We start from the raw sequence: 23073 nt of genomic DNA on the forward strand, positions 1-23073 counted from the left end.
GAAGAATCACAGGGGGGAAAAGAGAAAGGTAATGGGTCAGAAGTGCTTAGCCCAATGCCTGGCACCTGAGAGGCCCCACTTGTTCGCTATTATAAATACCAAGAGTAAATCTCCTGCAGGCCGCTATTTATTTCCTTGTAAATTCCACAGCGTGGCGTAATGCTGGGATCCCGGGGAATCTCGCTTCGACCTGGGCCTCCGCCACGGCTGGGACGAGTATCTGGGACTTGCGTGTGGCATTTACTGAGTTGGGACATGGGCTTGAAGGGGGGCTCGTTCTTTCAACAAACCACGATTATGCCCTTGCTGTGTGCCGAGCACCGTGCCGCATGCGGGGAGGCGGCGAGAGCCGGAATGAGAGAATAGCAGCGACCATCACGGCGCGCTAGGGCACAGTAGGAGCCCTTTGCACGAGCATTTCATCCTCCCAGGCACCTTTATCTCCGTTTTCCGGGAAGGAAGTCCAAGTTTTGAGGAACCGGGTAATTCGCCAGGCCATTCAACTCCGCTTCTACCCTCCGCCCCCGCTCAGCCCCCTGAACCTCCCCGTGGGCACCCTTCAGGGGCTTACTCTGTTGGGGACACTAAGAACTCTGCACGTGAGACTCTGCACGTCAACTCGGCACATCTCAGCCTCTCTCTGGAGAACTCCGGATGCTGGGGCTCAGGGCGCGCCCCCTCTGCGGCCAGGGGCACCCCACCTCCTGACACCTTCGGGAGTGGCTTGGAAGAGAAGCCGAGGAGGCCGACCGAGGCTCCGTGGCCGGGCTCCCTGGAAGAGCCTTCTGTCCGCGTCCACAGGAGCATGTGGGGCCCCAGCGGCTCCACTCCCCCGAGCGGCACGCTGCGACTCCCAAGTTTCTCTGCCTTCAAAGCTCGCGCGACGGCCACGCCGAAGACCCAAGCCTTGGGCAGAGGCCAAACGGTCACTTCCCCGCCCTCCCGGCGCAGTATGCAAATCCGAGCACCAGGAAGTAGCTGGGACCTCTCGGCCGAGCCCAGCGACAGCCAGTTCCTCTCCCGCCGCTCCGGGCCGCCGGCCGCTCGCTCCCCTGCCGTGGCCCCTCCGGGCCCGACGCGCTGCAGCCTCCAGCCCGCGGCAGGCGGGGCGGCCGCGCCACCCCGGGCCCCGAGCCCGCAGCCCGCCCTGCGCCGGCCCCGCGGGGCCGCCCCGTCGCGCCCCCCGCTCTGAACTCGAGTCACCGTGGAGCGCCGCCGCCGCCGCCCAGCAACTTTCACCCGGAGCTGGTGAGTCCCCGGAGCTAGCCGGGGGGGGTGGGCGCGGGGTGGGGGTGGGGGGGACCGCGGCTGTGTCCCCGGCCGGAGTCCCGGGCGCCGGGCGGGCCGGGGGCCGGAGGCTGGGGGGGGGGTCGGCGCGGGCCGCGGCGGCCGGGGGCGCGCGCCGCCTCCTGGCAGCGCGGATGCCTCCAGCCTGTGGGTGGCCGGGCCGTGGGGGAGCGTGGACGCGGGGGCGGGCGGCTCCGCAGGTGTCCTCTCGGCTGCGGCGCGCAGGGGCGCGGTGGGAGGTGCGGGTGCGAGGGCAGGCGCGCGGCGGGTCCCCCCGGTGCCGACCCGAGCGCTGGCTGCCGTCCCCGCCCGGGCCGCTCTCGGTGCGCCTCGGGGAAGCCCCTCGCCGCGCAGAGCCGGCGCGCGGCGGGGATCCCGGCGGGGACTCCTCGGGCTGCAAAATCCGGCCGCGCCGGGGTCCCCCGAGGTGAGGGATGGGGCTCGGCCCGGGCCCTCTGCCAGGCTCCTCGCGAGCGTGACGTCGGGGTGGGGTGGGGGGGCTGCGGCAGGATCGGTAGGCACCCTCCCGCCGAGCCCGGCGCCTCCCCGCCTGCCGAGGAGCAGTCCCGTGCCTCCGCCGGCGGAGAGGAAGCGAGAGTTATTTTAAGAATTCAGGGGTTGCCTTTCCTTCGCCTTGGGGGGAAGGGTGTAAGCGTCAGTTCCCGCTTTCCTGCGTTATCTTGGCCGACTGTGGCATCTTCTCCAAGCTGTGCGTTTGCGATGTTCCTTTCTAATAGCTGACGTGGTCGTGCGGTTGTGTCTCCATTCGTGTGTGTGTGTGTGTGTGTGTGTGTGTGTGTGTGTGTGTGTGTGTATTATCCCAAACCCACCCAACTTCTTTGCCAGAAACCTGGGTTGAATCGGGCCTTGCAGTTTCCTCGCCGAGTGTCAGCTTGGGCCTATTACTGAAATTACCTGCGTGGGTTTTTTCATCTCTGGGAGAACATATTTACTTTCTGAGCTGTGTATTGTATGCAAAGCCCCAAGTACACACACAGGCATTCCGTAAATGGCGCTGTTACTATTTGTCGCAAATACAGTAACTCTATCAAAACTGGGTTCCCTGGTTCTTTGCAATTTGATTTTAAACCTAAGACTACATGGTCCGATTTAGCCACCTGACCCTCCTAGTAAACGTGCTTAATAAATACACCGGAGATTAGGTGTCTGCAAAGCTAGCGCCCGGGAGTCTCACTCACCCTAAGCGCTAGCCAGTAAAGATGTTTGACTTTTGATTTGTTGACCGCCCCTACAGGCGCCTGTAGGGTTTAGGAAGGCAGGCCTGTTGTCCCTGCACAGGTAAAAGCCACAGCCGTGCAGGGGGGAACAGGAGTATAGGAATTTAGTAAGTACGGAGAAGCCCTTCCTAAATGAAGTAAAGTCTGCTGGAAAAAGGGTGGGATTCAGTTAGTCCCCGGTTTTCGTTTGGAGGTAAGGAGCTAAATGTCTTAAGGCTTGAAGACATTTAATTTGATCACAGGAGGCTTTTGGTGACTGGGCCTCTTTGGAGGCAGAGTGGGGCAACCCTCTTCCTGAGTGAAGGGTAGAGGCCAGCCCCGGTAAGGGAAGAGAAAACAGGAACTGGAAAACCTAAGTTTGGGCCTCTGCCATTATCTACCAGAGCTGTGATTTGGGATAAGTTGGGTTAATGACTTGTCCGTTTGTTCGGCCAACATTTCCTTCATAGCAGTAACTGGTGTTATATCATGATTTGTGCGTGTGTGTGTATGTGTGTGTGTCTGTATTCACCACTGCAATGAAGGCTTTGTGAAAACAGCTCTGTCTGGTCCAAAACGCTAGCCCCAGTGCCTGTCGCAGAGTCGAGATTACTTGGAAGAAAGGGTGAAGTTTGGCTTCGAGTTTGGCTCCGCGCAAGGTCAAGGAACAGGGCTGGTTCGTAAGGCACTTGAAGCCCGCTGGCCCTCCGTCCTGGTTTCTGAAATGGGGATTTGAGGGACTTTTTTTGACTGTCCAGTTCTCCCAGGGTCAGTCTCCCTGCAGGACCCGTTACTCAGCTGTATCACTGGGAGCAAGGGCTTGATTTGGATTAAAGGTCCTTTGCCCAGTCAAAACGACCCACTCGATGTTGCCCACGTGTATGGAGACCTTGCCATATCCTCCCAACCCCCAGGGGCTTTTTTAGCAGAAAAGTGGTCCAGCCATTTTGTGAATCGAGGACTGTCCAAGCCCCTTAGGTCCATTTCACTTGTATTCAAAACATCGGAGACGCCATTTGGTTCAAATGAATACACAGAGTTGTGATTCAACAACATTAGCATGGGTTTGCTTATGGGTAGTATAATTTGCATCTGCGTAAATAAGAACACAAGGTGTCTGAGGCTGCGGTGTGAAACGTTGTCATAGCTCACACTGCTGATCTCCATGACCTCCATGTCCTCAAGCATGGATAGTCATTAGTTGGGACGTCGACCGATGACCCATCGCGATGACGGTGCTCATCCCTTTTGCTTGTGAGGAGCGATTCCTGGGAATCACTCATCCCGGAATCAGAAGCCTTCCTGAGTTATAATTTCATCTGAACCTCTCATGGACCCCAGGGTGGGCAGGGACAGGTACAAAACCAAGAGGTTTGGTGTCCTGCCCAAGATTACAGGTGGCAAAGTAGCACCGTTGGGCAGAGTAGGTATGTTTTCTGGCTCCATATTCAGAGCGTTCCGCACTTTTCTGCCTTTGCCCTGTAGTAGGTACTCAACTACGGGAAAGAAATCACTTAATAAACATTTTCAAAAAGGGGAACCACAAGGTAATTTTCTTCTATCTCTTGGCGATTGCATCATCAAGCAGGGCACTTAAGGCATATTCCGGGAGATGCGTTTCTGTGCCTTTTAGCACTGCTTCCTGCTCAGGGAGGGGGGAGATCTGATCATTGCCAAGGTGACCCCTATATCGGCTGTTGCCCGAGCAACTCTAGTGACTGCCTTGGGGGCTATTAGGGCTTATTGGTTAATACAGAAGTGCTCAGCTAATACTTTGCCCAAGGATTGCCTCCAGCCTCTGCTAGAAATGCCTCCCGTGAACCTTACAGGCCTCCTTGTGTGGTGGTTATAACACTAGGAACATCATTTGAAGTGAAAATATAAAGTAGGGAGATAGGGCCCAGAAGATGCTCGTTAAAACATACGCTGCCCTTTACTGACCACCTGCTATGAGCAAGGTACCCTTCAAAGCCAACACTCTTACAAGAGGGCACACATTGCCTGTTATCTTTAAAGATTGGTGACAGAAGAGGACAAATATGTAAGAGGAAGTCTTTTTTTTTTTTTCCCCCAGTCAGAAATATTGAAAGATTTCTTACAGTTGCCCGGTTTCCTGATACTTAAGTTGTGAAATGTTGAGTTCACTCTATCATCATTTCTGAAATTTATTTTGAGTAAGTTCCCATTTAGGGGAGAAGCCCAAGTATAGAAAATAGCATAGGAGTCTGCCAGTTGAGGAATTAGAATTTTTGAAACAGCCCGGTTTAAAGATTTGGACCCTCTTTTGGATATCCTTGGCTTAAGTTAGCTGGACGGGCTCTCTTGTAATTTAGAAGAGAAAGTTCAAATAACGATTTGGGATGTTGTGTTTAAAAGGTGCATCCATGGGCACCTGGGTGACTCAGTTGGTTAAGCAATTGACTTTGGCTCAGGTCATGATCTCATGCTTCCTGAGTTCAAACCCCACATCAGGCTTTTTGCTGTCAATGCAGAACCTGCTTCAGATTCTCTGTCTCCCCCTCTGTCTCTCTCTGCCCCTCCCTGCGTTCCCTCTCTCTCAAAAATAAACATTAAAAAAATTTTTAAAAAGGTACATCCATGCTAACAAGTTACAGGGGCCGTTGATGTAGCCTTTGTTCTTCATTCTTGGACTTTTTCCTCAATCTCGTTCTGTGCTTCACTTTCCCTTAGTACTGAATAAGCTGTCAGCATTCCTTATTTGCCGCAAAAGTAGTTCTTGAAAGTTCTGTTGACCATCTGGAAATGGCTTTCATTTGTATAGAACTCTTCCAAAGTTTGGTTGTTTGACTGTCTTTATTAACTCTCACATATTCCCAGTCTCCCTTCTCTGGCCCCCCTCTTCAGCTCTCTGTTCACCCTCTTACCAGGTCCATGAACCATGAGTTGACGTGATAAGAGATGAGCATTTATGGCAAGAGTTTATTGGCTCATGTCATGGTAACTGTTCATTTTTCATAACGCTGACTTACACAAATGATGTCCCGTAAAATTATACGAATGGTGAGGCCTTTATAGAATCCATCAATGTAGGTATTTCTTACTGGTCTGGGCTCTGCTCCCGGTGAGTTGGAGAACCCTGGGCAGAAGTCTCCATTCGTGTAGCTCAGAGTGCCTTTAAGTCTCTCTCCTCTGCTTTTTACAGTTCACACCTCAGGCAAGTCTGATAATGCTGGGTCTGCCCACACTCCCCTCTTTCTCTGAGCATCTGCACTGACTCTGTTGATCCCAAGCCGTGCCATCTGAAAGCTCTTTGCCAACATGCCTCTCTAGTCCTTCTTCCTCTGTCTGTGGGTACAGCATCAGTTGTGGGGCATGGGAGAGCTGTCAGGACTTCCTTGGGCCCACTTTTCAGCGCTGGGGAGACCGGAGAGATGGGTTTGCATTTATTCTACCTCCAACTCAAGTAGTGATGTCTTCTTGGCCTTTGGGCCTTCTGGGTGCCTCAGCTCAAGTAATGATGTCTTCTTGGCCTTTGAGCCTTCTGGGTGCCTCAGCTCAAGTAATGATGTCTTCTTGGCCTTTGGGCCTTCTGGGTGCCTCAGCTCAAGTAATGATGTCTTCTTGGCCTTTGGGCCTTCTGGGTGCCTCAGCTCAAGTAATGATGTCTTCTTGGCCTTTGGGCCTTCTGGGTGCCTCAGCTCAAGTAATGATGTCTTCTTGGCCTTTGGGCCTTCTGGGTGCCTCTTCCTGTTAATGTTAACCCCCACGGGGGTGAGGGGAACAGAGAAGCTCGTCTCAGAGAGACCCTCTGGAGAGGGAGGACCACTTCTGCTTTCCACGGGGAAGCTGTGTCACAGAGGGCAGAACTGTAGCCAGCAGTCTGACGGGAGGCCCGAGGGAGGGGGCCGGCAAGGAAGTGATACTTCCTCCTGCTTGGAAGGCCCCAGACCCAGTCATTTGCCTGCAGCCCCACCTTCCTTACCACTCAACACTGCTTTTTTTTCCTCAGGGTTCTTTCTACCACCTTCTGCTCTGTTCATTTTCAGTTTGCCCCTGAGAGGGGGCAGGGTGGGGGGGGGGAAGGGGGAGAACAAGCGTAGTCATCACTGGAGAGCCTTCTGTGGCAAAGCCCATGGTGGCCGTGTTTGAGTCTTAAGCAACAGAAAGATGTACGTTTTGATGGTCACCATCATGGAAATCATTCTGAAAATCTAACTAGGTGTTCTGAAATCTTTTAATGTTCAGGCAATATAATAATTTCTTAAGCTAACTATAGTGGTTCAGTCCTGTTTTTAAAATTACTTAAACTCTAGCCTCTTGTTAATTTTTTGGGATAGGGCGGTGACTTTCATGTGACTTTCACATTTCTTTGACCATAACCCACATCAAGAAACATGTTTCACCTTGTGCCTGAATGCACGTCTATGTGTATGCAAAAAAAAAAAAAAAAAAAGGAAGAAGAAGAAGAAAGAAAAAGAAATGAATTTGGTGAAAGAGCTTTTCCTTCTAGATCTAGATCACCGGGCAGTGTGACCCAGGGCCATCCTTTCGAGAACAGCGTAGTGAGATCTATTAGAGTTTAAAACATTTGGGGGAGCCCAGAGATTCCAAGAAGCTCCAGTCTGATAGGCTTATTAAGCAAATACAAATTAAGATAAATCCATACAATGGAACACCGTAGATCTTTCTAAAAATAGTATTCAGTTTGGGGTGCCTGGGTGGCCCAGTTGGTTGGGCTTCTGGCTCTTGATTTCAGCTCAGGTCACAATCCCACACTGTCCACCTGAAACTAATATAATGTTGTATGTTAACTATACTGGAATTTAAAAAAGAAAAAGAAAAAATAACTTGAACACAAATGTGTGGGTAATATATGATAGCATTTCTGAAATATATGCATTGGTGAGACACATAATCTGTAAGCTATGCACATCGATACTTTTTGTACTAAAGTTTTGATAGTGATTATTTCTGAGTTATACCAATTTTATTGCCTTGGTACCTTTTTTTTTTTTTTTTTTTTTTAAGAATCACTTATTTGATAAAAATTTTTTTTTTTTAACTTAATGTTTGTTTCTTTTGAGAGAGCATGAGTGAGAGAAGGCAGGGGAGGGACAGAGAGAGAGGGAGACACAGAATCCGAAGCAGGCTCCAGGCTCCGAGCTGTCCGCACAGAGCCCGACACAGGGCTCGAACCCAGACTGTGAGATCGTGACCTGAGCCGAAGTCGGACGCTCAACCAACTAAGCGACCCAGGCGCCCCAAGAATCATTTATTTGACTTTAAAACACGATTGTAATGAGCAGTGACATGAAGCCAGTGTGAGTGCAGGGGAAAGGGAAGAGCCATCAGGAAACGTGGGGGCAAAAGTGGCCACGATGGAGCTCGTGTGATCTAATCGTGAGCAGACTTGCCCCTGGAGGAACTCACGGGCTCTGCGTCTTGTAAGTAGATACAATATTTTCTTAAAGGAGGGTCTGTTTCTTCTATTTAGTCATATTTAGCATGGAGCGTAACAAATGTTCCTTGAGTAAGCTGTGCAGGAATCATTCGAAGATCCAAGAACTCGTTCTAGTGGAGTGGGGATGAGCCTGGAGGGCCATTGCCCAGAATACCAAATGTTGGATTTTACTGTGTCAAAGGAGAATTGCTAGAGCCTTTTAGCGGGAAGCCATTTTCTTCCTTCACGACCAACTTCTTGCCTAGACTCTTGGCTATAAAATGCAGTTGCCAAATGATGAAGAGATAGTGAATACTCATTAGCTGCTCAGAAGAGGTGGATCATTAACCCAGGGGCTAACAGGCACCTCCACAGAGATTAATTTGGGGCTGAAAAGTAGCATTTATTGCTGTCTTGTGTAACATCAGAAGCCTTGACCTCGTAGTCACTAGCCGGTCGGTACTTGATCGCTGGCCTGAGTGGTCATCCTGTCCAAACACCTATCTAAATATTCTTAATGATAGCAACACTATTGGAGAAATGAGCAATTAATTTGGAGTTGAGGTCTAAGATTCTGTGGCATTATGAGTATTTTCCATTTGATTTAAAAGGCAAATCTGTTGGGGTGCCTGGGTGACTCAGTCAGTTGGGTGTCTGACTCTTTATCTCCGCTGAGGTCTTGGTCTCTGGGTCATGAGTTCAAGCCCCATGTTGGGCTGTGCACTGGATGAGAAGCCTACTTACAAAAAAAAAAAAAAAAAAAAAAAGGAGAATGTATTATAAAGCAGCAGCTTGGTGTTGGGATCCCTTTTATGATCTATAAGATAGTAAAAGCATTACCAGGAGTGCCTGGGTGGCTCAGTCGGTTGAGCCTCCGACTTCGGCTCGGGTCATGATCTCACGGTCTATGAGTTCGAGCCCCGCATCGGGCTCTGTGCTGATGGCTCGGAGCCTGGAGCCTGCTTCGGATTCTGTGTCTCCCTCTCTCTCTGCCCCTCCCCAACCCGTGCTCTGGCGCGCGTGCTCTCTCTCTCTCTCAAAAATATTATAAAAAAAAAAAATCCCTTCCATAACTAGGAACGGCAATATTTGGCCAAAATGGCATACTTTGCCAATGATGCTGGCAACTGCCTTGCATAATCCGATACCACATATTGAATATCTCTTGTTTTCAATGCCTTTGAGAGATTCTTACCTTTAAATTTGAGGGGAGATAACGTAAATGGTAAAAAGACAACGGGTTTCCAAGTTAAACGGATCTGAGTTCCTATCTCGGTTCCCCTGCTTATGACTTTAGGTAAGTTACTTATCCTCACCATTTAGTAATGCCAGGTTTGTGGTGGTGATTAACAGAGCCTACCTCCTATCTCCTAATGTTGTTTCTGGTACACAGCAGGCACCAAATAAAAGGAAGCTCTTTTTATAATGGACTCTGTGATTCTTTCTTAGAGGGGAGGAACCCTTCCTTCCTTCCTTCCTTCCTTCCTTCCTTCTTTCCTTCCACAAACACATGCTGAGCAAAAATTTAAATACTGTCACAACCCAGTGAGAGTTCAGAGTCTACTGGGGGGGGTCAGTCACAAACCATCCTGCCCAGCGGTTTGCCATGTGCTGGAGTCTTGACTGAACTTTGGATCTGCCTACGAGGTACCCAGAACTACGGTAACTACCAGGGTTAGCGGGATGGTCTCGGCATTCAAGGATGCCCTTTGTAGGGGAGCGTGAGGACACAGGTGTGGTGTTCAGAGTGTGACCCGTGCCGTCCTAGATGTATACACACGGCGCTCTGCAAGCGGAAGGAAAGGGCTCCGGTGATAGGAAGAGACGCTGGAGCCGGGTGTAGAAGGAGTAGAAGGAATTCTCTAGATAGGGGCTTTACGGAGATAGGCAAATGAGCCTGGGGATTCCAGAGAGGCCAGGGGTCCTCTGGCCTAGGCTACTGGGATGGACCGCATCCTTACATGAGAGGCTTCGTGGTCTAGAGGGGGACAGGCAAATATGGTAGTAGGCACCCAGTCTCTCTGGCTTCAAATGAAATTCTAATGTGGAATGTAGGGTCATCCATATAATCAAATGAGTACCGTAAGTTGTTTTTTTTTTTTTTGTTTTTTGTCTCTCTGGACAAGACCTTGGTTGTTGTCTCTCTGGACACGGGAGCACATTGCCTTTTTGAATGGTTTCAATTTTAATGGATTAAAATGGATATAGAAAGGAAACGTTAACCGGTTAAATTTCATAACTGCCTGTGTGTCTTTTACTTTCCGGCCCTCAGTTGTTGTTAAGGTTTTAACTGAATTAATACAACCACTGAATGAGGATTTCATTGTACGTTTCCTTCAATTCCTTTATCAGTGGATAACTTTTCAAGAGTCTAGTAGAAGAAACCATTCTGAGCACTCTAGTGAATGACCCCAACGTTACATTGCTGCCATAGTTAGAAGTCTTCAAGAGAGATGAGGCCGTGCAATCCAACTTAACAAATAACATAACCCTTCGGATGTCAAGTGTCAACCCTCGGGCCCTTGACGTCGCCTATCTACCTTGGTATTCAACGTTTGAATCCTAGAATCTTGTAAAAGGAAGAGATTCTGGTAGTGTCTTACACATGGCCCTTAGGGAGGTAGTTACCTTCCCGTGAATACTGGGTCTCAAATGTTAGTTTCCTGCCAGGTTATCCTACTGCAGGTAATGGAGGCCACATTGTGAGAACACCGTGAGAGGGTGCTCAAAGTGACCCATTTCATTTTTGGACAGCTCTGGAGAGGAGACAGATTTTTCTATCATGCTACAATGTTTCATTTCGGTAACTTCTGCCTACTGCTGCTAACTCTGCCTTCTGGCACTGTTTTGACAAATTTTGAGGCTGTGGCTGTCGATCGGGGACGTGTAGGGACGATTGATTGCCTGCCCACCCAGCACCATTACCCCACCTCTCTTCAAAACAGAACCCAGATTATTTCAGGATTCATCTTCTCCACTGAAGGTTCAGCAGTTTTCCCCATCCCCATCGATAGGGTGGCCCTGACTGGTCAGAGGCTCCTACTCTTGCCAGTGATTGGTTCATAAATGGGCATACTTGGGGTTGGACGGTAGTCAGTAAAAGGAGGTAATGTCCCATAGGTGGTCCTAACATGAATAGAAAAGGAGTGGAGAGGGAGAAGAGAAGTGAGAGATGAACGAGGAATAAGGGGGGGGGGGGGGGGGGACTCGTGAGAGTCAAGAAATTAGAAGGAAAATATGTTATCTTGATTACTAATTTGCTAATTTGTGATGTGTACAGTATGTGGTTGTTTCTGTGTGTGTGTGTGTGTGTATGTGTAGTCACACAGACTGGTGTGGGATTAGTAGTGATTACTGGACTTCCATAACCACAATTTATTTTTAAGATGTATATGTATTGAGTGTTGTGTGTTGGGCATTGTAGTGGGTTATTTGGGGGAAGCAAACACTGGTAGCATGAGGTTCCTGCCCTGGAAGAGCTTATGGTTCTCTGTTCTCTCTGGGTGGTTCACGGACCACAAGGCTGACAAATTAATGTGCCAAGGTCATGGATGGAACAGTAACCTTCTTGCTCAGGAGATCCCTGAGCACCTTAATCAGTGCCCAGAAACCAATATTTTTGGTTTCTCCCTCGTGCCCCCTCTCCCTCGTGCCCCCTCTCCCTCGTGCCCCCTCTCCCTCGTGCCCCCTCTCCCTCGTGCCCCCTCTCCCTCGTGCCCCCTCTCCCTCGTGCCCCCTCTCCCTCGTGCCCCCTCTCCCTCGTGCCCCCTCTCCCTCGTGCCCCCCCAACTCATGCAATTGCCTGCATGTGCTAGCTCTCTCTCTCTCTCTCTCTCTCTCTCTCTCTCTAGCAAACAAAAAAAGAAACAAAACCCCAGAAAATAACAAGTTTTGGCAAGGATGTGGAAAAATTGGAACTCTTGGGCGCTGCTGGTCGGAACGTGAATTGGTCCAGGGTGGCTCTTCCTCAAAACGTTAAACCTAGAATGACCATACAATCCAGTACTTCTGTTTCTGGGTGTGTACCCCCCAAAATCGAAAGCGGGGTCTCAAAAGAAATATTTGTGCGCCCACGTTCATAGCAGGATTATTCACAAGAGCTGAGGAGTGTAAGGAACCCAGGCGTCCGTCGGCAGATGCACGGACAAACTAAATGTGTGTACATACAATGGAATATTATTCAGCCTTAAAAGGGAAGAAAATTCTGACACATGCTCAAACACGGATGAACCTTGAGAGACCAGTATGTTAAGAGAAATAGTCACGAGAGGATAGCTACAGATCTTCCTTGACTCATGATAGGGTTACATGCGAATAAACCCATGCGCTTTATCTACCTAACCTATTGAACGTCCTAGCTGAGCCTAGCTTACCGTAAATGTGCTCAGACCAGTCACATTAGCCAACATCAACGAACACAAAGACTGTTTTGTGTACTAATAAGGTGTTGAAGATCTCCTGTAACGTGCTGAATACGTACTGCAAGTGGAAAGCAGAATGGTTGTGTGGGGACAGAACGGTGGTGGCGTAGTGGTTGTTGACCGTTGTGATCGCGTAGTTCCCTGGGAGTCACTGCCACTGCCCGGCTTCACAGGAGAGGGTCGTGCTGTCTGTGGCTAGTCCGGGGAATGATAAAAATTCACGATGCCAAGGACTGAATGCATATCACTTTAGCACCATTATAAAGTCAAAGCATCAAAGGGCGCCCGGGTGGCTCAGTCAGAGGAGTCCGACTTCGGCTCGGGTCAGGATCTCATGGCTGGTGGGTTCGAGCCCCACGTCAGGCTCTGTGCTGACAGCTCAGAGCCCGGAGCCTGCTTCGGATTCTGTGTCTCCCTCTCTCTCTGCCCCTCCCCTGCTCACGCTCTGTCTCTTTCTCGAAAATAAATATTAAAAAAAATTAAAGATTTTCTCCCCCTCCCCCTCTTGCATTCTCTCTCTCTCTCTCAGAATAAAATAAAATGATTTTAGAAAAGTTGCTAGATAAACAGAAATGTATACAAATTAGATGAGGGTGGTGTAGAGGATATTTCATTGATTTTTTTTTTTTTTTTATAAATTCTCCTTATTCTGAGATTTGCCCACCACGTTGGCTGGTGTTGACTTTTTTGGAAGGGAGGGGGCAGGGTCTTCAACTCTGTGTCATTTAACATAGAGCCATGTGGCTGACAAGATGTGGACACGGCTGTGTGTGTGTGCGTGTGTGTGTGTGTGTTTGTGCGTTCGCATGAGTGGAGAATTGTACAAAGGCAGAGGCCAGATTGGAGGGTAAGGAGGAGGCACGATTGGAGGCCTGAAGGGGATATGGCTGGGGTGCAAAGTGGGCCTTCTCCATTCCCAGAAGTTTGTAAACACACGCTAAGTGATTCTCTCACGGGACCCTTTAGAACAGGTTGGACCAGGGGCACCTGGGTGGCTCAGTCCATTGAGCGTTTGACTTTGGCCCAGGTCATGACCTCAGGATTTGTGAGTTCGACACCCGCATCAGGCTCTCTGCTGTCAGCACAGAGCTCACTTTGGATCCTCTGTGCCCCTCTCTCTCTGCCCCTCCTGTCCCCCGTCTCTCAAAAATAAACATTGAAGAAAAAAAACCGATCAGGCTGGACTACCCGGCTCTTGATAACTCTGTTCTTTCTAGCTGTGTACTCACTGATTCCAAATCATAGGAAAGCACACTTCCGATGGAGTTTTCCTCCTAGGCTCGAAGGGGAGCTTTTATTTATTTTAATTTTTTTAATGTTTATTTAATTTTGAGACAGAGCACAAGCCGGGGAGGGGCAGAGAGAGAGGGAGACACAGAGTCGGAGGCAGGCTCCAGGCTCTGAGCGGTCAGCACAGAGCCCGATATGGGGCTCGAACCCACAAACGGTGAGATCATGACCCGAGCTGAAGTCGGACACTTAACCGACTGAGCCACCCCGGTGCCCCTCGAAGGGGAGCTTTTAAGAAAGTTTTCCCAGCGCATCAGGGGGCTTTTTCTTTCGATTGAAGTGGAACATACACGCAGCAAGTGGCTTAAAGCAAAGCCTCCTGTGACCACCCCCAGCTCAAGAAACAGAGCCGGACCTTCTGCTTCCCCGTGCGCCCCCCTGACTCTCTTCCCTCAAAGGCATCTGTCGTCCCGCTCCCAGTTTTAAGTTAGTTTCCAGTGTCAGCTTGTCGGCAGTAAGGTGTAAGAAACTGAAAAGCAGCACAAAGCCTTTTGTTTGGCAGATGAGCAGCTTGCCGAGCTCTGGGTCTGGCAGGCCCTGGCCAGCTCCCTTGCCTCTGCTGAATGACTGCGGTTCGATCCCGAGCAGGTCCTTGCCCTGTGTTATACCCTGGCGGTTCCGTTGCTAAAATTCTCTCCTGGGAGTTTGATCCGAGCCTTATTTAAATACCTTTCTCTTCCTCCATTCGTTCGTCTCGCTTTTCTCCCCATCTCTGCACAGCCAAGTGAATGTGTCGAGGCGGATATAAAAACGTGGGCTTGGGAAAGGTGGTTTCCAGTGGCCCAAAAGTAATCGCACATCCGGCCACATGACCCGAAGCCAGTCTGTGTGCGTAGACATCTGGAAGTACTAACTGGTTTTGGGAATTCAGTTGGGAAGCGCCTCAGGAAAATAGGACCCATTTTTCTGATGCGAAGGAACACGGCACCCTTATTACTCACTGTCCTGCCTCACGTCGTTCTGACACTTTATTTTTGTCGGAGAGGAGACCGCACCATTAGTTGACCTGTGGAATTTATTAATCCGTGAAGTAATGCTTCATTTATTCATCATTCAGAAAACAGTCCTGGGATACTCCGTCCTCATGAATATGTATGCATATGACCCGCAGTTACATCCACTTGCTCTAAATGGCAGAATTGTTCCATATGGACTCGGGAAGTGAAAATATTTTTAAAAAGTAGAATGAGGAGTATGAATCTCTATTTCCTATGAAGTAGCAAGAGCACACACAGGCAGGGAGTATGGCGGCGCGGCCTTCCTACGAGAAAGGGCGCGGGTTGTGGTCTGGGTCAAGACCCCGGAGAACCACAGGCCAGGAGGGCAGGGGGAGCCCACGGCATAACCACCTGCAGCCCCCTGGCCCCTGACCAAAGTGTCTGAGAGTTTCCACCACTTATGTCTGTTGGTGACATAAGAAGGAATGAATCCTGGAAGTGGAGGACGGGGAGGGGGGCGAGGCCAAGGAGCCTGACCACAGCAGGACCATGTTTTTGGTGAAGAAGTGTGTTCCCGAGTTGAAGATAAAAAAAAAAAAAAAAAATTTTTTTTTAAATAAATAAAAAAATTGGGTTCTAATCCACGTCTGTCCCGTTGTAGGTGTAGGGCATGAGATGAAGTTCCTTAAACTCGTCAGGCCTCCTTTTCCTTACACCTACAGTCAGCAATGACAGGTGTACTTCACATTCCATCCCATTGCTGCAAGGGTTAAATGAGGTAATATACCTGAAAGTCCTCAGAGAAATCTAACTCGCCACACGCCTGGGGGTGCCGTTTGGGGTCAAATTTCGGTCCCTCTAGCCTTTTCTTCCTCTTCAGGCAGGAGGCAAAGGGAAAACATTTTCTTTTATTGTTAGGCAGTCCTTAAGCATGAGAGGTAAAGCAGTTAAAAAAAAAAGTTTTATAGATAAAAAGGGAGGGAATAAAAATCTTGCCTAATTTGGTCGAGGCCCACCCTCAGGCTCCCTCACCTGAGTGCCTGGATAGACTACTGTGGCCCGGCCAGAGAGTGGGTTCCATCTAGACTCTGCCCCCCTCAAGCCCTCTGACCTTAGAGCAACCTTGGCCTTTCCCCCTCCAACAGGGAGATGAGGTGCACACGTTACTGCTCTGGCTTTGATTCATGTGATTCTTATCATGCCACATAAACGAATCCAGATTTGAGGCTAATGAACGTCGAGTCTTCTCTGTTGTATCTTAAAAGATACTTTTTCTCCTCCTAATAATGGGTTACAGGATGCTCGAAGTCTGACTACCTTAAAAACACCTTGAGGTCAAGAACGAGCTTTCCAGATGCTAAGCAGACCTCCAAGTTCACTTGTGGCATTTACGAGGGGCTTGACTGCATGGGACCCCTAAGTTGTAGCAATAATCCCGAACCCCACCCTACTCTTAAAATTGCCTTTTCTGCCTTGGATATCCCCCTCTGACAAAAAAAAACCCCTGCTCCTTCAGATGTGCTCCAGAATATTTCAGAATCCCTTCAGTAGGGGGATACAGCACTCTGACTCATCGGAATAATTTTTTAAGATTAGTAAGCATTTTTGTTTCGAAAAATTTAACAAAGTTAAATGAACAAAGATTTAAATGAAAGTAGGTTTGATGTTAAGAAACGACTGGAGTTTTTTTGTCCTTTTTTTTTTTTTTTTTTTTTTTTTTTTTTTAGTCGACTTTTAAAATTTTCTATACAATTCTGTGATTGAAAAAAATGTATGGATTCCCTTGGCCACCACCATAATAAGGATGCAGAATGGTTCTGTCACCCCCAGCGTCTGGCAAGTGCTGATCTGTTCTCGGTCGCTATAGTTGGGCCTTTTCCAGGATGTAATATAAATAGAATCGTCCTGTATGTGGCCTTTTTTTTACAGCGTGGCCCTCCTGAGATAGAATTCACATACCATATCATTTACCCATTTAAAGTTTGCAATTCAGTGGTTTTTAGTATGTTCACAGAATTGAGCAACCATTACTACAGTCAACCTGAGAACGTTTTGTTCACAACAAAAAGAGATCCTGTACCCATGAGCCGTCCCTCTCCATTTCCCCCAAGCCCCCCCAAGCCCCGCTTGCCCTGGGCACCCACTAGTCCGTTTTCTCTTTTTTATAGATTCCAGGCAACTGTTTGCAATGATATGTTGTGTGTGGCTTTTGATGTTTCCCAGACTGAACGGTTTCCAGTTTTATTAATTAAACTTTGCAGGATTTCAAGGTGTAATTTATAATGCAATTTCCACAAAGCTTCATATTGTCGGCAGGGTGCGTGGGGGGGAACCTTTGCTGTGTCTTCTGTACTCAAAATAGTTTTTCTCCTTTAGGGCTGCTACTTAAATAAAGGTCCTCCCCAGGAGAATCCTCCAAGATTGTAAAGGGCTGTGTTATTCACGCTGGGGGGCGGGGGGAGTCCTGGAAAGCTGAGCTTTAAATTCTGAGGGTAACCTGGGCATTTTGTCCTGTCCTATCCTGCAAGTGCCCTTAACTGCAAAGTTTACTTTGTGGGGAGGTGGTCTCTGGGAGCCCCAGCTCCCCACCTAGAGAATGGACATGACCGTAGCTTCTCACGGACTCTCCCAAGAGTCAAGCGTGTGATCACTGGAACCAGTGCTTCTGTGTCATGCTCTTTGTGAGGGGTAATGTCATGTAGGGACAGTGGATGGAGGTCCCGGTCATGTGACCTTGGCTCCACATTTGCAGATATAAACTCTCACTGTTGGAGGTATCATCATGGGCAAGGCACTTGACTTCTGGTCATTTCCATGTGGCCATCTGTTGTGTGGCGATTAATTATAGAAGGTCTTTGGAAATTTAGCTGTGCCAATTTATGTGGATCTATTCAGAACATAATAGAGTCTTAACAAATACTTAATATTTGCTTTTCTTTTGGTAAAGTAATCATTTTTGGCCCTCAGTCTTCAGGGAGCTTTTTCTGTGCAACTGTATAGAAATTACTGAAAAGATTTTTGCAAAGGCCATGGTACTCTGAGTCTGGATGCATGCTTGGATTTGAGCCAGCACTGCGTTATGAAATGTTTGTGAAAGCTTAGAAGCACAGTGTATTGCCAAGAGGGAAAGAATGTTTGGATGAACGATGGACAAAGGAGAAACCCACACCAGGATGACTTAAGTTTTCCATGCGTTGTTTCGCCTCTGCAGGGGGCTAAAAGGACTTTCTGGCCCTTGGTCCTCATATCCAGACAGTCTTACTAAATGCTAGCTAATGATGAGACACAGAATCCGATTCTCAATCTTCTTAGACAAAAGACCGATGTGTCAGGACCAAAGAGAAGAAGGAGCTGGGAGTGATTAGCCGTGGTGCCCAAGGGGAAGCAAGCTTCTTTCTTAGCTGCCCGAGTTTTATAATCATGCCAGCACAGTTAGCACTCGTTTTTCTTCCCGTCTTCAGCAATCTTTACCTTTCACAGAAAATACAATAGAAATAGCAATTTTATTGAATGTGTGTCCTGTGTTAGGTCACCAATTCTTTTTTTTTAAATTTTTTTTAACATTTATTTATTTTTGAGACAGGGAGAGACAGCATGAACGGGGGAGGGTCAGAGAGAGAGGGAGACACAGAATCCGAAACAGGCTCCGGGCTCTGAGCTGTCAGCACAGAGCCCGACGCGGGGCTCGAACTCACGGACCGTGAGATCATGACCTGAGCCGAAGTCGGATGCTTAACCGACTGAGCCACCCAGGCGCCCCTCACCAATTCTTTACGAGGTGTGTTGCTAATATTTCTGTTATTGATAAGGAAGCCAAGGCTCAGAGATAATAAATGCTCCCTTAGCTACTAAGTAAATGGAACCTGAGCCAGCCTGACCCCCAGGCTGGTGTGTGTGTTTTGCAGGCATACCTTGGAGACATGGTAAGTTCGGTTCCAGACCACTGCAATAAAGTGCATGTTGCAGTCAAGCAAGTCGGATGAATTTGTTGGTTTTCCCGTGCATATAAAAGTTATGTTTATATTATACTGTAGTCTATTAAGTGTGCAAAAGGATTATGTCTTTAAAAAAATGTTCATAGCTTAATGAAAAAATACCTTACTGCTAAAAAATGTTAACCATCATCTGAGTTCTCAGTGAGTCATAACCCCTGATCACAGGTCACTGTAACAATATAATGATAATAAATGTGACAGAGACATGAAATCAGCAAACGCAGTTGGAAAAAGCCAAGTACAACAAAATGAGGTATGCCTGTATTTAACCTTGAAAGCTTATTTTTATTAAAAAAAAAAAAAAAAAGTCACGACTATACTATGTGGAAGGTGATGTCCTTGACTTTAGTTTATGAGGTTGACTTTATACGCTTACTTACATGGAAACCCAGGGATGTGGTCGCTCCTGAGAGACTGATAATTAAAATGACGCAGCGAATGTTTTTTTGAGCACGCACGGTGCGTCATTAACACTAAGTTTTTATTCATTTCATCTTCACAAGAGCCTTTTGAAATTGGTACAGTTACCATCCCATTTGTGCAGACTAACCACAGTGTCACATAGCTCTGTGGGGGGGCGGGGGGTGGGCGCTGGAACTTGAACCTGGGTCAAGCTCAGCTCCGCCGTTCGGTGAATCTGATGTCTAACCGCTCTGTCTTGCGGAAGACAGAACCCCAGACGCTAAAAACCGGTCAGAGCAAGAGAACGCCCCCAATTTTGCCAATTTGGTGTGATTTTTTTTTTTTTTCTTTTTTTTTACCATGGTCAGAGCTTGAAAAGGTGAAGAGCGAATAAATTCGCTGAAATTGTACTGAAACTTTAAACATCACGTCAGGAGTTTAAAGCATGATCAGGATTAAGCCAGTTGAATTTATCCGCATTAACTTCAGCTGATAACTGAGTTTAATCTATTACAGTTGTCACCCTTTGCTGGGAAAGAATAATTTTCCTCTTCCGCTAAAGCAGAGCAAATAATTTGTTTTATAGTGAAGACTGACTCGTGATTGGATTAAGCCTTTTCTTCAGTATGTATCTCCCATTTTTCTTTTGCTAATTACTTATGTAGCTTGCATTTTTCTTCCCATAAAGCAGGAACTCTTCAGTATGGAATACTCGCTAACGCTTGACCTTAAAATGCTGTTACAGAGCCTTGAGGTTCGAAAAGTTGTGCCTGGGCGGAACCACTTTATTCCCTGGGAGGCAGTGTCCCCCAGCGAGTTCCCTGGGAGGCCGCTCTACGGCCAGTGTCTTTGCTCAGCACTCGGACAGTCCGTGACCGAATGTCTCCCATATGGTTTATAAATGGCCTTTTCCATTTCTGAATGATGGCTCTCTGAAAAGACATTAAAAGAGCAATAGGTAAGACTTCAACTTTTCGTTTACGAAGGATGGTGTCTCAGAATCCCCGTACTCTCTTTCATTACTGGCGTCGTCAGGTGATTCTTTGAGTAAAACCCCAAATCCGTCTAGACGAAGTCAGAGCAAGTGGGAGTGTTGTGACGTTGACTTTAACAGAAAAGGAGCCGTCTCCTTTCACCGCCAGCCCTTGTGCCCATTCTTGGGCTCCTGCAGGATCCTTTGGTATACTTTGTGGCCTGACCAGAACCACCTCTGGTGATCTCCCTGGACGAATAGTCCCCAAACGTGGTCGCTGCAGTCTTGGAGTCGGGCAGAGGTGCTGGGTCACGCTTGCTTTCCGTAGGGATGCAAGTGTTGCCGCGGGAGTCTTGGGTCAATATTTTTCATGCCGGTTCCGAAATAAACTCCGTCGACGGACAGTTTGGAGTCGTTGCTGGGCCTGCGAGAACCTTCGGGCCACAAAACCACTGCTTCATCCTGAACCTGAGCTGGAGGCAGCTAGGAGAGAGCACCCACTGAATAGCTTGTGTAAGTCCTTATCTGGTTCCTGGGGTTCAACCAAACAGATGAGAGGAGCCGAAGCCAAAACAGGCATTGGCACCTTGATTTGGGTTAATGGCCTATCCAGGGCAGTGATGGATTCATTACTAGACAGACACCCGGCAGGAGCCAGACGGGAGTCAGTGATCATATATCAGATGCATTTTTAAAAAATGTCTTGGGGCTCGGTCGGTTGGGCTTCCGACTTCGGCTCAGGTCATGATCTTACAGTCCGTGAGTTCGAGCCCCGTATCAGGCTCTGTGCTGACAGCTCGGAGCCTGGAGCCTGTTTCAGATTCTGTGTCTCCCTCTCTCTCTGCCCCTCCCCTGCTCATGCTCTGTCTCTCTCTGTCTCAAAGATAAATAACTTTAAAAAAATAAAATAAAATTAAAAAATTAAAAAATGTTTTGTATTGATATGAAGGGGAAGGGCCTTCGCATTACAGCAAACAGGAGAGGAGAGCCCTACCTTGAGGTATTTCTTTCAAGTCTTCAAAAGAACCAAGTGAGCTAGTGGGGAACACTGAGAATCACAAGGCTTCTGTATACAAGGCTTGTGGGACAAAGTTGACGATGATGAAGTAAACTTAAGGGGACAATGATGAGCTGAACTACTTCTGGTTTTGACGGCCAGTGTTTCAGGAAATGGACAGGTTGGGAATCTTCTGCTGTTGTAAGTTTTAAGAGCAGGAGATTATTTCTTGGGAAGCTTCTTTTAATCTCCATGGTGATAGTTGAATATGAGTCCACTGTGGTTTAAGGAGACCCTCCCATTTGAAAGTGACTTCTGTCTATTTATGATTAGCCTATTGTTTGTTTATGTAGAATTTAGAAGGTTTTAGGATAACTTTATATACATTTTGAGGCTTTAAACATGAAGTGACATTGTTTTATCACTCATAAAAATACTTGTTCTCTGAGAGTTGATTATAAACAATGAGCTGGCATGAGTCTTGAAATAAAGGAAAATGACAGCCACAGTTTTACAATAGATAAATCTGAGAAAAGTAGAAGTGAGTTCTGTTTTTCATAAAATACACCCCAAAGCTAATACTTTGTAAATACTACCGTTTTCTTTATGGCTATAGTATAACCAAATTCAGAACTTTAATAACTTTCTATTTTTGGCTATCAGGTTTGTTTTTGTTTGGTTTTAAGTTTAGTTATTTATTTTGAGAAAGAGAGCATGAGTGAGCGAGGGACAGAGAAGCCCAAGCAGGCTCCGTGCGAAGAGCACCCTTAGCACGGAGCCCAGAGTGGGTCTTGATCCCGTGAGCCGTGAGATCATGACCTGAGTCTAAACCAAAAGTCGGACGCTTAACCGACTAAGCCACCGAGGCACCTCGGCTCTCAGGTTTATGGAACGAAAATAAAGTTCACAGAAGCAAAAGTATGCTATGAAAGCCAGTTCCACTGCGGGTATGTTGCCATTAGGGGCTCTGTTTATCCCTTAGAGCTTGAATTTTTCTCCTGAGCATTGTTTTTCGTTTTGAGTTCAGGAGTGGGGTTAGGTTGGCAGTGGATACATCCCAGTCCCCACTCCTGAATAAGGGCATGGAATCCCGATGCTCCTTGGAACTGTGACGGTTGTAGTCAACCAGCGGGGCCCCTGGAGTTGAACGATCCATGGCATTTCCATCGCTATGATTTCACTTCTGACATGGAGCCGGTATTTGATGAGGTTCCTAACAAGACTGGATGGTGCCATTTCTTTTTCAAAAGCAGGTAAGGTTGGGGCGCCTGGGTGGCTCAGTCGGTTAAGCGTCCGACTTCGGCTCAGGTCATGATCTCGCGGTCCATGAGTTCGAGCCCTGCGTCGGGCTCTGGGCTGATGGCTCAGAGCCTGGAGCCTGCTTCCGATTCTGTGTCTCCCTCCCTCTCTCTCTGCCCCTCCCCCGTTCATGCTCTGTCTGTCTCTGTCTCAAAAATAAATAAACTTAAAAAAAAAAATTAAAAAAAAAAAAAAAAGCAGGTAAGGTTGCAGCGTAGGGTTTTTGTAATCGTACTCAACGCTGACTTCTCATGGGAATCACTGGAGAGCACGTAAGCCTTCCCATGCCAGGCTGCACCCCGATCAAGTAAGCGGGACTAGCGGGGGACCCAGGGTCAGTACTTCTTAGGGGTCTCCTTGAGATTCTGCTTGTGTGTCAGGTTGAGACCCATTTCACCAGCTCTAGCCATCGTGGAACCTTCGGGCCGTTGTAAGCAAATGTTCCGATCAGCGAGTTAAGGTGGTGCCATTACCCTCCGGTCACGTTCCAGCCGAACGTCAAGTGTGCTGGCGGGTGGAGACAGGCCCGGGGGAGCTACCTCTCCTCCCCCTTCAAGGAAAGCAACTAGAGCGGGCACCCGTGAGGACAGTGGACAGTTTGCGGGGTCAGAGTGCTGGTCCTGCCGTCTCTCCGACACACTTAGAAGCCTCTGGAGTGGGACGGGGACAGAGCACCTGCTGGGCCAGCCTCATTCACCACAGCAGCGTTATCTTGGCTGTGTTTTTAGGTGTGTGGGCTCCACAGAGCTTCTGTGACTCGGGACTTCAGACTCAGGCGTTGGGGGGGGGGGTCTCCCACGAGCCAGGGGCTCGCTCCCCTTTCCCCGGGACACGCTCCCCGCCGTCCTGCGGG

At 48.2% G+C, this 23073-nt stretch overlaps 1 protein-coding gene across 1 annotated transcript in view; it reads left to right on the forward strand.

Annotated features, from left to right (window-relative positions):
- The first annotated feature begins 1147 nt into the window (after nt 1–1147).
- LYN (LYN proto-oncogene, Src family tyrosine kinase) overlaps nt 1148–23073 on the forward strand; it is a 123041-nt gene continuing 101115 nt past the window's right edge. Inside the window, exon 1 of the mRNA XM_042923329.1 lies at nt 1148–1248. The gene's annotated coding sequence lies outside the window, so the exon portion shown is untranslated. The remainder of the gene's footprint in view (nt 1249–23073) is intronic.

The sequence above is a fragment of the Panthera leo genome, chromosome F2, assembly GCF_018350215.1.
Source record: "Panthera leo isolate Ple1 chromosome F2, P.leo_Ple1_pat1.1, whole genome shotgun sequence".
NCBI lineage: Eukaryota > Metazoa > Chordata > Mammalia > Carnivora > Felidae > Panthera > Panthera leo.